Raw genomic sequence first — 16410 nt, 5'->3', positions numbered from 1 at the left:
AAATCAGTAAGCTTAAAAGTTTTGCTGAACATCCAGTTTTATTTTAATTTTTGATTTTACATTTACTTCTAAATTTAAATTTCGTTTTGCATCTACCTTTATCTGATTACTATGAATTAGTGAAATAAATTTAGCAGAAATAAACTTTTCCAAAAGACATTTGTTAGAAAAAGTATTAGTGTATTATGTTCTGATCCAATGATGCTAAGGACACTGGAAAATTATTCTTTTATTTCAGGGATACAGAGTCAGACCTCTGGCGAGTGAAAGAGAAAGACACTACCTATTAAAAATGATGTACTGCAGAGTAATTACATGTTCTTGTAAATGATTCAATAATTACACAAAGTAACTCCAAAAATAGTTTCACTTGCTGTTTCAGATCCCATGATAAAATCCTTCTTCAAAAGCAAGAAGTAATCAAGAATAAATCCAGTACTTTTGTAATACTGATTGCATTGTGCTTAAACTTGCAATGTATATTTATACTGTCACCACAACTGAGCAGTCGTTGCAAATTTCCAGGAATATTACTTTACAATTTAATAAAATAAAACACATCTATGTCCCTTTCTATGTTGTATCTTACATATTTATTTTCTAAGTAAGAATTTTAATATAAGTAGAACTTTAATTACTAGTTTTTGCACAGCTTCTAGTATTTTTAAATTAATATGCTGCATTGTAACAACAGGTACATGTTCTAAAAGTGAGTTTAATTGTTGAATTCTGAGAAAAAATAATAAACATATATAAATATACTATTTCAAAATATTAAAAAAGAAAATTTACAATTTACTTGTTACAAGAGATGAGATAATTTTGAAAATGAGGGGGTTTTACAGGTTTACAAGACAGACAGTTAACCTCTATCTCTGAACTTTTTGTTAGCCTCCAACTAACCAGAATGACCAGGTGAACTACTTTTGAGAAGAGTCTCTGGATTGAGTTAATTCCAAAACAGTGCTTGATATGTATTTGGAGAGTGTTAACTGACTCATACCAAAACCTTTTAAATAATTTAACCATTTAATGCTTGAACAACTTGAATAATTTAACAATTTAAATGAGAAAGTTCCAGTAGCTGGAGGCATGCCTTGACGGTGTTTAATTTGCCAGAACAGACAGATACCTCAAGTTTACAAACATGTTTTCACAGACAGTGACCAAAGACCACCACTGTGAGTTACCATCACCTCCCTGGCAGGTGTCAAATGCATTCTAAAGCAGAGAGAAATGTAGAATTAATATGTTAGCGCTTGAAAGCTAAAAAAAGGTATTGGAAGAAAAATACAGGAGAACTCCCAAGAAATACTCACATAAAGAATCATCAAGGTCACTACACTTGGAAGAGTCTGCCTAAAATATCTGAATTATAGACAATCTGAACATTACTTTATTTTGGAGATGTTACCATGGCATTAGAATCTGAGATTAGACTGTGGCTTCTCAAATTATACTAGAAAACAAGGAAACCAGACGGGAAATATTCTTGGCTTTGTCAAACAGTCGATCAGTCTCTCCCATCCTCTGCTCTTGAATGGAAACACATAGAGAGCAGATTGCTTTAATTTCCAGAACAGAGGTTACCACAGCTGCATTGCATTTTTTTCATGAGACAAGCATGGAAATGAAAGAGGAAGTTTTGGATCTATATGGATACCAGGAGCAATGGCAGTGTCATTGCAGCAAGTGAAACAGGTACTGAAGAAGCTCGAAGGACTGCTGGTGATTGAGGTTGGTCACCTCATCCAGTAGCCTGGTACCTTGACCTACTTATTTATATTCCACTGAGCTGCACAAATGTTAAAGATAAATCCTTGGCACCACCTGTGTTTCTGAACATTTCAGAGGACTACTGCTCACAGCTACAACACACATGCATATCCCTTTATAATGACTAAAATCCATGTTTGAGGACTCCTGAGGAAAGGAAAACAAGCAGCCCATGGAATGTCATGACTGATAACTAAGTTGTCTGTACAGACTCTCAAAAATCAAACTATATTAGTCTGTATCTAGTGGCCTACAAGAAGCTAAAGGTCTGGTGCACACATGCAGAAGAAATTATTGACAGGAATACCAATACATTACAGATTTCTTCTTACCAGACTACTCTTTTTTTTTCAAGAGAGGATGAAATGACAGGCACAATGAACCTGAATATAATGAATAATATAATAAATATTTCATATATATATATATATATATAAATGAATATAATTAACTTTATTTGTTTTGTTTTCTGAGCCATATCTGGTTTACTTCAAAGTAAAGCATCTGTTTGAAACTCAGTCAGACTTGTAGACAGAATAAAGTTGCTTCTAGTGTGGGATAGGAATAATATTTGGGAAAAAATATATTTTGTTCTGTAACCTTTAAAATGAAGGCCTAAAACTGCAGTTTTCTTGTGTCATCTACAGCCTTGTGTTTTCTGAGGTAATAATGAAGCATTATGTTCAACAAAATTCACCTATCTCTTTAAATATAAAAAATCTCATAAAAATCAAATGCAATAATGATTTTAAAGTTTTGTATGATGTAAGGCAAATAACAAAAAAAAGACAGAATAGCATCTTCATTATGGACAGATTTTGTAGGTAGAATTAGCCTCCTTTTACTTCAGGCATTTATATCTTATTTTTGTATGTGATGGAGATAGATATTTCTAGCATGCAGTTAAGCTGACACTTCTCAAACATCTACTTTAGGACATATAAATACATATCCAAGTGTGATTCTTCTCCTCCACTGCCATTAAAGACAATCTAAGCTATCTAGATATTTCACATTGACTTCAATTGACTAAATGTACATAATTAAACTGATTAAGGAAGATCCAAACTTAGACATCCATATAGCAGATAAAAATTATGCAATGAGATCACAAAATATGCAACACTTAAAACGTTTCTAGCAATTTCAGGAGTGATTTCAGCATCTTACTACATTTTGCATTTGGATTTTTATTGTCTCAGCTTAGAGATATGTATAATGTGGTAAATTCTGATTTCCTTTTTATTTTACCAGGGAAAATAAAAATGTTTTCAGTTGAGAAGATGCATATTCAACATTTGGGTTTTTTGTCTTCCAAAAAACTGCAAAACTTCTGGGTGACTAGTTATTTGTTATTGAAGAATAAGCTAATTTATCAACCAGCAAGAGGTCATTAGACTAGCAAACAATCAGAAAAAGAGTAATAGGAAAGTGAAACTAACTGAAAAGGCCCAGATTTTTTGTTTTGTTTTTTAACTCATTAAGATTCTTGTGACATACATTTATCCTAATACAGTTGGCTCTAATTATACCTCAAAACAATATTTTACTTTAATGGTAAGGAACTCTGCAAATATGGTAATACAAGAGTTGATATTATTTTTATGATTCCTTCATTAGTTACCTTATACAGTGACATCAGTATGGAAATCAAAAGCAGCCAAATAAGGTTGCTCAGGTGCTTTATATGAGTGCCATGCTGCCCTTGTGCAGAGGAACATTAATGCCTTTGCCAAAGCCACACAACATACAGAATCAATATTGATGTCCCTGTGAACCTTGTTTCTTATTCATGTTGCAAATAGCATGATCAGGAAGAAAATAAAATACTGTTTGCAGTGTAAGCATAATGACTACAAAAATAATAATAATAATGATGTGAGGATAAGTAACACAGCTGTTACCATGGTAACATTGCAGAGTGAATAATTCACAGCAAATAACATACTTGATGAAGTTAGCCTACTTTTGCTGCAGTGGAATGACTGCTAGCAGATTACAATTTTCTCTTCAAACGTGCTCCAAAAGTACCTGGCACATACAGGAATGTTTTGTATGTGGTCCTCAATGTTTTAAAATTGTTTGGTAGCTAGACCAGACTTTTTTTTTATGCTGCCTGATCAGATAAGCATCTATTCCCAGTTTAATCCAAGTTCAATTAAATACAGAAGAAAAAGATACTTATCACATTGAGTTAGACCTGGATCAATAAGGAGTTTGAATTTATCTGTTTATCATTAATGATTTTTGCTCACAGAATTGAATAACAAGCCATAGAAGTATAGGCTCTCTATTCACAAAAAAAATTATCTCTTTTTTTTGTTTGTTTGTTTGTTTGTTTGTTTGTTTTTTTCTATGTGTAGTCAAGAAAGGATGTTCTGATTCTTTGACATCATTAGGAAATGTCTTTTCAACACGCCTCTTGATCCAAAAGCTAAATGTGAAGGGGATTGGGAAAGGTGTGACCTACATTCAGCTGGCTGTTCCTGGCCTAGCATGCTATTTTTAAGTCCTCAGTCCAGGCAGGTGTTCATTTACAGATGGATCAGCTCAGGTAGAGAGCTGTAGATTTACAGCACTAGCTCACTGGAAATTCCACATTCCCTTCTGTGGATCTTAGCCAGAAGGCTCAAACGCTCTGCTATCATGCTATCCCTTCCTTCTTTAATCTGTCTTTTTGGTATCCCTCAGGGCCTGTACACAACTTCAAACAGAGTATTTATATTTTATTTGGATTAGCTTAGTCCCTCAGGGCCAGCTCAGAGAGGAAAACTACTTCCCAGGAAAGAGCAGATGAAGGTTTTTCCTGCTTGCACCATAAGTGTCTCTTTACCCTTCTTTCCTCTCTCTCCTCACACTCCCAGACCTCCAATTTCTCTAACTCACATCCTCTGCTGGTGACTGGAGGAGAGATTGTGCTTTACTGCTGCCAGTGGGAGAATCTCACAGAACATTTTGCTCCAAAGCATTCTGGAGACTTTAAAGACACAATTTGAGGTGAAGCAGTTTTACATTTTCTTTGAAGGCAATTTTCAGTTGGCTATTGAATAATCAATCATTTAAATCCAAATTTTAATTTGGATATAGCCTTATAGCCTTATGAATCATTCTACCTGTTTATTTTAACTCGTAACAAATTTTAACGAGTCTTCTTCTGCAATGAACTAGGTTCTGAAAAGCAACTACATATAAAGAGACTTTTTCAAGGGAAAACAACTTTACCATTACATTACATATACCCCCAAATTATTCTGCAAGCACAACTTTAGGCCTGGTTGCAATCAAGGTTTTTTATTCTTTATGGAGATTTTTAAAAATCACCCGCCAGAAAAAGAAAAAAAAAAAAAAAATAAAAGTATTCTCTTTGCCCTGCATTAATAATTAATTAATTAATTAATAATATAATACCTAGAATCTTCAGGTGAATTAGTCTGAATTTTGTTGAAGTCTTGCATCAGCTGTTCCATTGCTTTGCATACAGCATGGAGAATGCCAAGGAGTACTAATGCATCTTATCCACAGAAGCTTTTGACCTTGGGAAGGGGTTCCCCTGCCAGTTTATAAAATTTTAAGCTCCTATGAGAGAACTGATTTTGTGAGAAGTGTAAGAAAAGCAATACCTTCACAACTAAAGCTAGGTTGGACTGGCACAGAGTTTAAAGGACCTTTATGCCTATTCCTCCTTTTACAAGGATAATACATCTGAGCTCTCAAGGTTGCAACTACTCTGATCAGAAAACTCCTGCATCTACCAAGAGGCCAAAGTTCTGATGGATGGGTGACACCAGCTGGACTAAATATATCACAGAATTTGAGTCTGGGGTGGAGACAATATCAATATTTCTAGCTATTTTTGGCTCTGCTTTTAATTAATCTACCATTTTACATCATGCAACATTTTAAAATTTTGTACTGATCACTGAATATGAACAGATAGATTTAATTTAACCAACATTTGAGATTTTCAATTTATTTTAGAAACATGATAGTCTGTTTACTAGTTTCATTAGTGACTAAGCTCTTGGCTAGCTTAAGAAAAGTCTGTTCTTGCAAGAAAAATTTTTCATTCTTTCCCATTTGTATGTGCAAAAGGCATTGGAGAACATTTTATTTGGCAGACTGGATAGTAGCTTATAATTAAATTAAATTTTCTGCAAATATATTCTGCTTTCTATTGCTCTACCATGTGAAATGACTGAATATTAACCCCTGTGAGAGGGTTGTTTTCTCAAGATACTCTGAATTTCCAGTAACTAGGCAGATATTTCTTAAAGGTAGATAGCTAGGTTGAAGAAAAGTTTAGCAGTGTATTCCTTTGTGGTTTTGAAATGTTATGCCAGAGTTCATTCATTTCTTTTGCACTTGGGAACTGTACAAACTAGCTTTCATAGTACACAGGACCAGTTCTCAGGTGTCATTAGTACCAGTGCTGCTGCCGCTTCATTTTTGTCTTCTTTTACAATAATGATAATGATGCTGAAGCTTACAAACATGGATTTACATTAGACATCAAATGAAAGCCTCCAGTGAGAGGATTAACATATCAGGACAGTTGGCTGATGCATTTCAAGAAGCCTCTGAATTATATATGGCCCCCAGTGCCCTTATCATTAGGCAAAGATGTACTTACAGTTCATTGAATGGGACAGGATAAGTGAAAGAGAACAGCTTTGCTGGGTGATTGGTAGAAAAGTGCTATGCAGCCAGATGAAATGGATTGTTGATTACATTCTGTTTTAAAGTTCAATAAATTCATCCCCTGAGCCTATATTGGTGTTACAAAATAATGGATTACTCGGTGCACTGTCATGGTTGTATTTAATATGGTAGAAGCCTTTATGAGGTGGTCAATAGTCATAGATTTATACAGAAAGGGAAAATAGCCTTTCACTTAACGGGAAATACTTAGTCTATGCAGTATTTTAAAACAATCACAAACTTTCTTAGCCTGAATAGATTGCTGATTGCTGAAGGTGCAGTTTACTGGTCCTTTGACAAAAGCAGTGGAAATGTAGATCAATAAAAGCAGAACACTAGGCAGAGAGTTAAAAGAGAATGGGCAAGAAATTTAAAACTCAATATATGGCTGTTTGGTGTCCATGTTTCCTTAGGTAAAAGTGAATTTCTTTTGCATTTGATTGGAAATTCAGTCATTTTGTTTTTGTGAAAAATATGATCTTATCCTCCATTCTCAATATTAAATTGGCTTGCAATAGGTTTTCTGAGAAATAGGAATTTAATTTTTCTGAAGTCATTACTTTAATTTTATTAGAAATATTTCTTGATGGCTTTGTCTCAAGGGCTCTTGTTCAGTCATCTTATGATGGTTTTTTTTTACATATAAGGACATAATTAAACAATTGGAACTAAAATGATTATTCTATATTCTTAACTTTAAGAGTAAAATCCCAATAGTGTTGAATCTGTTATGAAAAGCTTTTTAAAGCCAGGAAAATCAGCTTAACTGCATACAAAAGAGATCCAAACATGTATCAGTAAAAAAGCACAGATTTAAAGTGTTTTAGTAGCCTTAACACTGCCTTATGGGACAAGAAGTTCAACATAAAAGAAAAAGTGGAAGGTAAAACTCTAAAAAAAATAAATCTCTGAATCAGTGGGTTACATTACTTCCTCATGGTATACCTGCAGGAAAAAAATTGTAGAAATATCTCTATATACAAATGCTTGTGTTTTTTATATGAACATGTAATTTTTTTGATAAGTTCAATGTCCTTTTCACCTTTCTAGTCCAAGAATACTGACATACTTTTATGTATAGGTAAGGTCAGTAAGGAGACATAATATATTTTGTCAAACAAACCAATACACTTATAAAAAGCATGTACAAATATAGATTGGCTTTTAGTAACACTAGAATGTCAGCAAGACTTCTGTGTCTAAAATCAAGTTTTATCCAATAAAATTAGTTTGTTGATTAGAAAATTATAATCATTAATAAGGCTGATTTTCCTATACTCTTTTAAAAAATCCTAATTACTGTGTATTAGTTATTTCTGTCTTGAAAGAAAAGAATTGCCTTTTTGAAAATCATTGAACTTCAAAGAGACTCAAATTCAGCAAACTTGAAGTTTATGAAACACAATAATTTTTTTGTTAACATAGGCAAAACCTTGGCTTCTGCTGATGGAACTGGGGCAAGAAAAGATACAGTAATCAGTGATGTCAAGGCTAATAAGCAAATGTCCTGACTTTTATGTCCTCACAGAAGATGTACAACACTGGCTGGAAGCACATCTCCAGCTGCATCTACTGCTATATTTTCAAGGATGACATGCAAAAGACAAGAAGTATTAGCAAAATTCTCATGAACAGAAACAACACATTGAAAGTTTTGGCTTTTTCTACATTGAGCCTAGAGAGAAAACCTATCTTTATTTTGTGTTAATACTTTATTCTCTCTTTTTCTTCCTTCTGTTTTCCGTTTGGTAAGACAGTCAAGAGAAAAAGAAGTGGCTTCCACTAACTGTGGAACCACAGGTGCTCAGTCAGCCACCAAACAGGCTGCTAAGCAAGGGGGAGGAAAGGCAGAGCTATTGTCACTTGTTTTCTCTATCAGTCCAAGAGGTGTTTCAATAAACAACTTGTGGTGTATCTTGTTAGAATCTGCACCTTGTACTTTAATGTTTCTGCAGACAATAAGAAGGGAAGAAAATGAAGCTCCAAAAAGAAACCAAGGCCTTCTAATGTTTCTAGTTTTTAGTACATTGATTTCATGATTCCCCAGTAACTGAGAAATCAGCATGTGATTTGGTTATTACTACTGAAAGAAAGGAAGAGATTTGCTATTGCCTGACTCCCTAAACAAAAGAGATAACTATCCTTGCTAAATGAGTTGTAAGGGTAGCAAAATGGATGAGGTTTTACTGCCTACTTTCTGTTTAGTAAAGCCTGGGAAGCCCAGGGAGATTGTGTTGCTGGAAACATCCAGAGGCTGTTGTAGCTGCAGGGAATGCTGAGAATGGAGAGTGCTGCACTGCACCAAGGCAGCAGAATAGCTCTAGTTTGTCCTCACCTCTGACAGCAGGAGCAGCAAACAGAAGTGGTGCTTCTTCTGGTTCTTCTCCTCTCTTTGGTCTTTTCTCTTCCCATGGCAGTAGCAGCTAAATCCTGGCCTAACCCCCAGCCTTGGAGTGAAAAAAAAACATTGCCAGATTTAGGTAGGCTGTACCATGGAGATAAGTGAAACATGTTGTGCATCTGCTATTACATCCATCAGATTAATACCCTGAGTCTCTCCTCCTTATCAAAGTTTCTCTCTTACACATTCCCAATAACCTGTGTTCATACACCCAGGTTTTATATCTATGGTGTTGCTGTGAGTGATCACGCAGAATTTTCAGAAAAAGAAAGGATAACCTGGATATTTTGGCTGCATTTTTTCAAGATTGAACACATAGTCCTCCCTCTCTGCATGCCTGGTGCTTTAAAGTTGGGCTTAATACGCACATAATTTTTAGATTCCAACAAGCCATAACCTGTATTCTTATATATTACATTAAACATATATAAACACATAGAAAAAAAAATGTTGGAAACATTTAATGCAATATAAGTACCAAATTTCATTACTCTTAACAAGAGGAATAATAAAAAACCCCTGAAGCAAACTCCAAAGTTTTTACATTAACATTTTAATATAGAGAAACTGACCATATAGTCACAACAGACCATAAACCAACATCCCAAGAAGTTACCAAACCAATCTTCTGTTTAAATGCATCTCATCCTATTAGAGACAAAAATGAACAAACAAAAATATTTCTGATGCATTTTACAGAGAAATGAAATCAAATTCTAGTTAACTTCACTAAGTGACTATAAAAGCTACTGCAGATTTTAAAAACCTTATCAAGTACATAACATAAACAAGCTTCTAACCACTGAGAGCTGAAAAGTGATGATGTGATTGATATGTGCTAATTTTCTTATGACATTCATGCACTGTGATTACTTGGGTTGCACTTCCTGGGTAATGGTCTCAGGGCATCAAAAGCCTCCTAGCCACATGCCATAAAGTGCTGAGCAGGTAGAGTATCAGCCTGACATATTCATGGTTACTAAAAAACCTACCGAGGGGTTCATTTAAGTTTGGGTGAACTTAAAGTTCACTTAGTTTTGCCAGTTGGTTAATCTCGCCTCTAGTCTGTTTCAATCAGTTCATGTTCAATTTGCAGTGACATTTTCTTTTTCCTCAGTACTGCCTTGTAGGACAATGCCTTCCTTTATATTTCCACATTCTCAAAAAGCTGTGGATTTGTTCAAAGATTCAGTCCTTCTCTACCTTCTGTAAAACCAGCTTGTTCCCTGAGAACAACAAGCCAAAGCTAGATCCTGAAGAAGTGACAGATCTCAGGAGCCACCCAGGCTGAAGGTCACATTGTGTTCCTCACAGTTGTGGTCCACAGACCCCCTTCACTACAGACATCTCCAGACCAGAGTGTCTGAACTGGGAAAAAAAATATCTGTGCAAAGGGCTTCTTTGGAAGTCACAGAACAGTCTCTAAAAGGCCATTCAGATATGTCACAGACATGTTTTCTAGCTCACTCTGTGAGAAGGCTGGGACCTGGTCACTACAGTCAGGCTGTTTCTGTGTGAGACAGAAACAGGGCCCAGGCTTAGTCACTCTCACAGACACCCATACTGTTTAATGTTAGCACACTGCCTGACTCTTCATCCTTTCCTCCTGGGAAGACTCTGGCAGGACAACACAACACAGTAACTGTTCCCAACAATCAATATGAATTAAGATATCTACGAGGTTTTTTGCTTTGAGCAAAAAGAATTTAATATTCTGTATGAGCCACACTGTGTCACCTGTCCTTAGGATGAGATAGTGAACCTTGATTAATTTAAATCATGAAAAGAGCTTCTTGTATCTCATTTTCCTAGCATGTGTCTAACACCAAAAAGTTGTTCAGGGTTTTGGAGCAATCAGGACTCCCTTCAGTGCAAAAGCAAATAGTCCTCAACACCTTAGCATGGAACTGCAGCTGCAACTCAGGTACCCAAGAGAGCTCAGCTTTACAACCACCACCCTCTACCCTTTCATACCTCTGCATAATTGAATAAATTCTGCACAGGTTTTCCCTACAAACCCAGTTCTGCTTTCCCATTCTATTCTAAAACCAGTTGCAGATACTGAACTGAAAAAGCAAACAGATTTACCTGCTGATGTGAACCCAAGACTATTTTTAGACTATTCTCTCCCTTAATTTGCAATATAATTAAAGGAATACATGCAATCTTTGACTGAGAATTTAAAAGTTAACTGTGTATTTATAAATGAAATTTCTACAAAATAAAAGGAAGCTTCTCAATTCTGTGCTGGCTGTCAGTGGGCAAAAGTTACATGGTTTCTTCCAGACAGTCACAGCTCTAACATCTTAATAAGGTTCCAAAATCTTTAGGGAGCAAAGCCCAAGTAGCTGCCTGTGACAAATAGGCATACACTGACTATTTGTTCATTTTGACTTCAAAGCAAGAAACTGCTACAATATTGTTCTAGGATCACTTCATGAAGTTAACTGGTATTTTTGGCCCTTATGCATCTTCTTTAAAATCCAAGGAACTCATATGATTGGCTGGCTTCACTTCCTGTACAAACGGGCCTATGAGGGCCCCTAAAAACCTCTTCATTGGACCAGTAATTTCTACTTGAACTATAGTACATCTTCCATAGATATATTCAGTTATGATCACTTTTTAAAGTTGTGAATTCAACCCATCACTTGGATGGGTGAAAACCCATCTCTGCTCAAAAGCCTGATGGGCTGTTCAGATTTCATATAAGGATTTGGTATTGGTTTGTTTTGCCAAATATGATGTCTATGGCCTTTAGACCCAAATTACTTTATTAGACTCTGAATTGTTCTTATGACTCCTTTAGGACCCACCTCAATTTTTTCAACATTATGTACTGTAAAGCAGTGATATTCTCTCTTAAATCCTGCCTGATATTTTTTTCTATCTCTAAAGACACTCCAAAGAACTGTTTTCAGCACAGTCTTTTAGGCTGCATCACACAGCTTATGTGAGGCAATGTTAACACTATTCCTACTTGGACATTCAGTACCATTGCACATCAAAGGACTTTTCCCAAACCAAATCTAAGTCAAATTGAGCTTTGTGATAAGCATTGCATCAAGTATTTGTTACTAAAAATATAAATTCTGATTTATTAATCCAAACTGTGTAATTTGCCTGCCATTAATATTTATCATTAACTAGTGCATTTTTGAGCACCAAGAAAAAAAAAATTCAGTAATACTTTTTTTTTATTCCAGATCTTTCATATTGTTAAGAACTAAATACCCATTTAAGCCATGTTTCATTCCAAGAAATTTGCTCCAAGGGATATTTTAGTTTAGCTCAGCTTTTCTTTACAGAATTTTAACAATTTTATCCCCAATATGCCAAAAGATACCCATTTTGTATTACAATTAGGCAATGATCACATTACATGAGAGATTATCCTCCCTTATTTACAGTAAATAGCTACAAGTTAAAAGAAAATAGAAGCTCTATTCATGAATGATTTACATGCTGTTTCTCAAGGTTTCATTTTATTCAAGTAGAAACTTGTGCCTAGAATATTAAAGACATATTCTAACTTGGTGTACACAAACAAGGCTGATTGCTTGCAATAGTTTCTTTTGAATCAGTCTTACAATGGCAATAAATTTCCTCACCTCTCTTTGAGGGTCAGACAAAGGTAATCAATAACACGCCAGAACGCATGGTGTGTCAGTTATAATAATATTAACATTATTTTTGGTAGACATGAACATGCATGGATGTGTATGTTCCAATGGGAGAAACAGCTTCTTTAGTATCTAGAAATTATTTAATTTCCCTAGGGCTAAATGAGCAAGTAACTGTGATGGTTGTCTTATTACTTTTTACCTGAGGGCAAATTAACTTTTTGAATGTGCTTAATAAAAATTTTAAAATTTGTTTTCCTACATTTAAAACAATCTATTTTATTGAGAAGTTAACTCAAGGAATTAATTGAAGCTACATTTCAAGAAAAAAGGAAAATATTTTAAAAGACACCTTGCAAACTGGCCATCTGTAAGAACAATGGATAATATAGTATTTTTTGAAGGACTTGGAAACAGAATCAGCGTACTAATGTACTAATACCTTGTCTGTCCCAATAACTTTGTAATCCATTTATCTGTGCACAAATTACACAAGTGCCTAGCATTAGCAAACATCATGTCATTTGGGTTTTTGCTGCACCTCCCCACCCCCATTCTATGTGCAAAGGAATAAATTACCCTGGCAGAAGAGGAGAGAGAACTGTGATAGTGAGTCACCAGTGACAGCCACACTGTGTTTGTTTTCTCAGGAACTTTTAGCTCTCACCCATATTTTGAGAGAAAAGCTTGCAGAAGGACTTGAAATCAGAGAAGAGAATGAAATCTGAACTTCTTTTCTCATGTCACTCCATTACCCAGCCCTTTACATTTTTTTTTTTCACAGTCCAGCAACATGTAACAAGATCTCAAGGAACTTCAGTGCCTAATCTGTTTGACACCTTTTCCCCCAGAAAAGGTTTGAAAACTAAAGATGGAAAGGAATAACAAACTTGTTTCTGAAACAATCTCAGTAAAATATTTGGGTTGCATTGATCTGATGTTCCACTAGGGTATTGGAACTAAATATTTTTAAAAAAGGAACAATGTCCTAAGTCATGGGATCTTTCTTCCCTTGCTTATGTAAATTTCTGAAATTTCAAAATTTTCTGTACAAGATGTAGCAGCAAGATCACCCTAAATTAACTGACAAATATTGTGATTCTGAAGGAGCTATTATGCAGTTACCTTTGCCTAGTTCTTATCTTCACTTTAAATCTGTTTCCCAAGTCTCTAATATTTAACTGGTGGTGAGTTGGGAACATAAATGCAGAGTTAACATTCATTTAAGTTGTGCTATACAGTCAGAAATTTACTAAAACCTTGAGCTCTCTAACCAGTGATGGGAAAGGTAAATAAACTTGGTCTTGAATAGTTTACTGATGTATGAAGCAATGATGTAGCAAAACAGTGCAGAATGGTGCTTACATGATTTATTTTTTTTTTGCTTCTTATCATCAGAGAGCATAAAAGTGAAAAAAAATGTATAAAAGAACCGGAACATATCTAGCACAAGAAAATTAAGTTTTCTTCTTGCAACATCTTCCAATTTCCTTTTTTTCATATCCCAAACCAGAAGAATAATTAAATGCATACATAAAGAAATAAAGAAATATGTGAAATAAGGCTGTCTTGTAAGTATACAGCCTCAAAAATTTGAAAATATTGATGGAAATATTTATGAACTTCTCAAAAATCCTTACAAGACTCCTATCAAATTCAATAGTTCAGAATTAGTCTCTTGAGTTTTGACTATACATTTATTCTAGTACCAGATTAACAGGATTTACTTAACATGATTTTCCACTAAAGGGACAGTGAGACGGTGGAGAGGGGGAGAGAGAGAGTAAACAAGGAAGCAGTTAAGCTGCATTATATGGGCATAAAGTAAGAAAGTCATACAGAGGAGTCACAAATGTATTTTTGTTTCCCCTTATAGCTCATATTTAGCTCCCTAAACAAATCTGCTAAAAACACTCAAGAACATTTTCAATAAAACTGGATAAAAGTAAATCAAATCCATCTGTTTTATAATGAAATCCTGACAAACAGAAGAAAAAGCATATATTTCTTTAATTTTAAGTCTCATGGGCAGAATTTTGGCTACTTAGAGGTTGCATTGCTCCATGGTGCTAAAATATTCTGGGCCCTGATTTGTATAAGTGACCTTAAAAAGATACTGTCAGGTTAGGAAATCTTTTACAGTCCCAGAGCTGGAACAAAAGTTCTTTTGAACTCTTCACTAATCAGCCTAATTTGGAGGAGCCTTTGTAATGCTCTAATTTAACCTAATGACTTATATGTTTATATATATTCTTTGTCTTATGCATTATGTTTAAAGTATTTCTCACCCCATTATTACTTGATTTTAGTCAAAGCAGTAGATAGTATCCCTTTGAACTCATTGACTAAAATTCAGATATTAACATTTTGTAGCTGAATAAGAATAATAAAGATTAATAATCCATAAAAGATAAAAAGAAAATAAAATGCTGTATTTTGCTATGAGTCATGAACTATTTTGAAATTATCTTCTCTAAACCACCTTATTTTTTTCAATTATATTGTTTCTATCTCTTTTGAAAATATCTGACACCCTCTCCCATAATAATATATTGTTTCAAAAATAAATAATAATTTCATATAAAAATTTTGTCTAAAATAGAAAAATTTAATTATAGCTTCATCATAATGATCGTCTTAACCAAAAGGAAGATAACAATTATATAGAACATCACTGTTCACATATGGATTCCATACAGAATATTTTGTTTGAGTTAATGAAATATCAAGAGATTTTTTTGACCCTTCCTCTTGGAAAAACCTTATTTAGTTTATTTTTTCCAGCTTCAAATTTTGCTACTAAAATGCTAATAAAATTTTAATAAAATGCATCATATTTAACTAATTACATTGAATTTTACTGTGACCTGTATGTATTTTGGATGCAAGGCAATAACTCTGTGTAATGTGGCAAACCTCCAACAAGGAAAAAGTTGAAGATAAATTTTTGGTCATAAAGAAAATATCAAAATCTTCTTCCCAGCAGTACATTTAAAATATCCTCCTAAATGAACTAAAACAAAGAAAAGCATGGAGTAATGATAACTTCACTAAAACAATTGTATGCCTGTCTTTGAAGACTGAGCAGGAGAATGAACACCTTTTCTGCTTGAAGAATTGTGCCTCTCCATGGCACGTAGGCAAGGAAGTGTCCAACACAACTACTCTGAATAGAAATAGCACTTGTAGTGATACTTCATATGATCAGAAATTCTGACTTGCAGAACAACTCTCAAACTACAGCAACTGGAATTTATATTCCTGCCTGCCTTCTGAAGCAGTTGTGAAGATTAAGCTGGGGAAGAGCTGAGGACACTGAGATTTTCCTGTACTATTTTATCCTAACTTTATCTCATGACCTATGAGCTCTTTAGTGTCACCACTGTTTGTATAACATACCTTGGACTGCTCTAATCTGTTTGTTTGAAAGAATTTCCCACAGTGAGATATTGTTTGATTTATTCCCAATGTTTATACTACTGAGAAGTGACCTACACAGAACTGGAGACCTGAAGGTGTGTCAGGGGAGGTTTAGGTTGGATATTGGAAAGGTTCTACCCCCAGAGGGTGGTGGGGCACTGGAACAGCTCCCCAGAGAAGTGGCCACAGCACCAGCCTGACAGAGCTCAAGAAACATTTGGACAATGCTCTCAGGCACATGTGATTTTGGGGCTGCCCTGTGCCAGGCAAGGAGTGATTTTGATGATTCTTGTGGGAGCCTTCCAACTCAACATATTCTATGATGCTCATAATTTATTTGCCACTAAAAAAGAACACAAAAATTCACTTACTTACCTGCATATTACTACAGACCAACACAAGGTTTAATAATCTTATAGTAGCAAATAAAACATGTCTGGGAACTTGGTTTTATCTTCACCAACCATACCAGCCTTATACAAGCTCATTTTT

Source organism: Parus major, chromosome 3 (genome assembly GCF_001522545.3).
Source record: "Parus major isolate Abel chromosome 3, Parus_major1.1, whole genome shotgun sequence".
NCBI lineage: Eukaryota > Metazoa > Chordata > Aves > Passeriformes > Paridae > Parus > Parus major.
Note: the sequence above shows the minus strand (reverse complement) of the source record.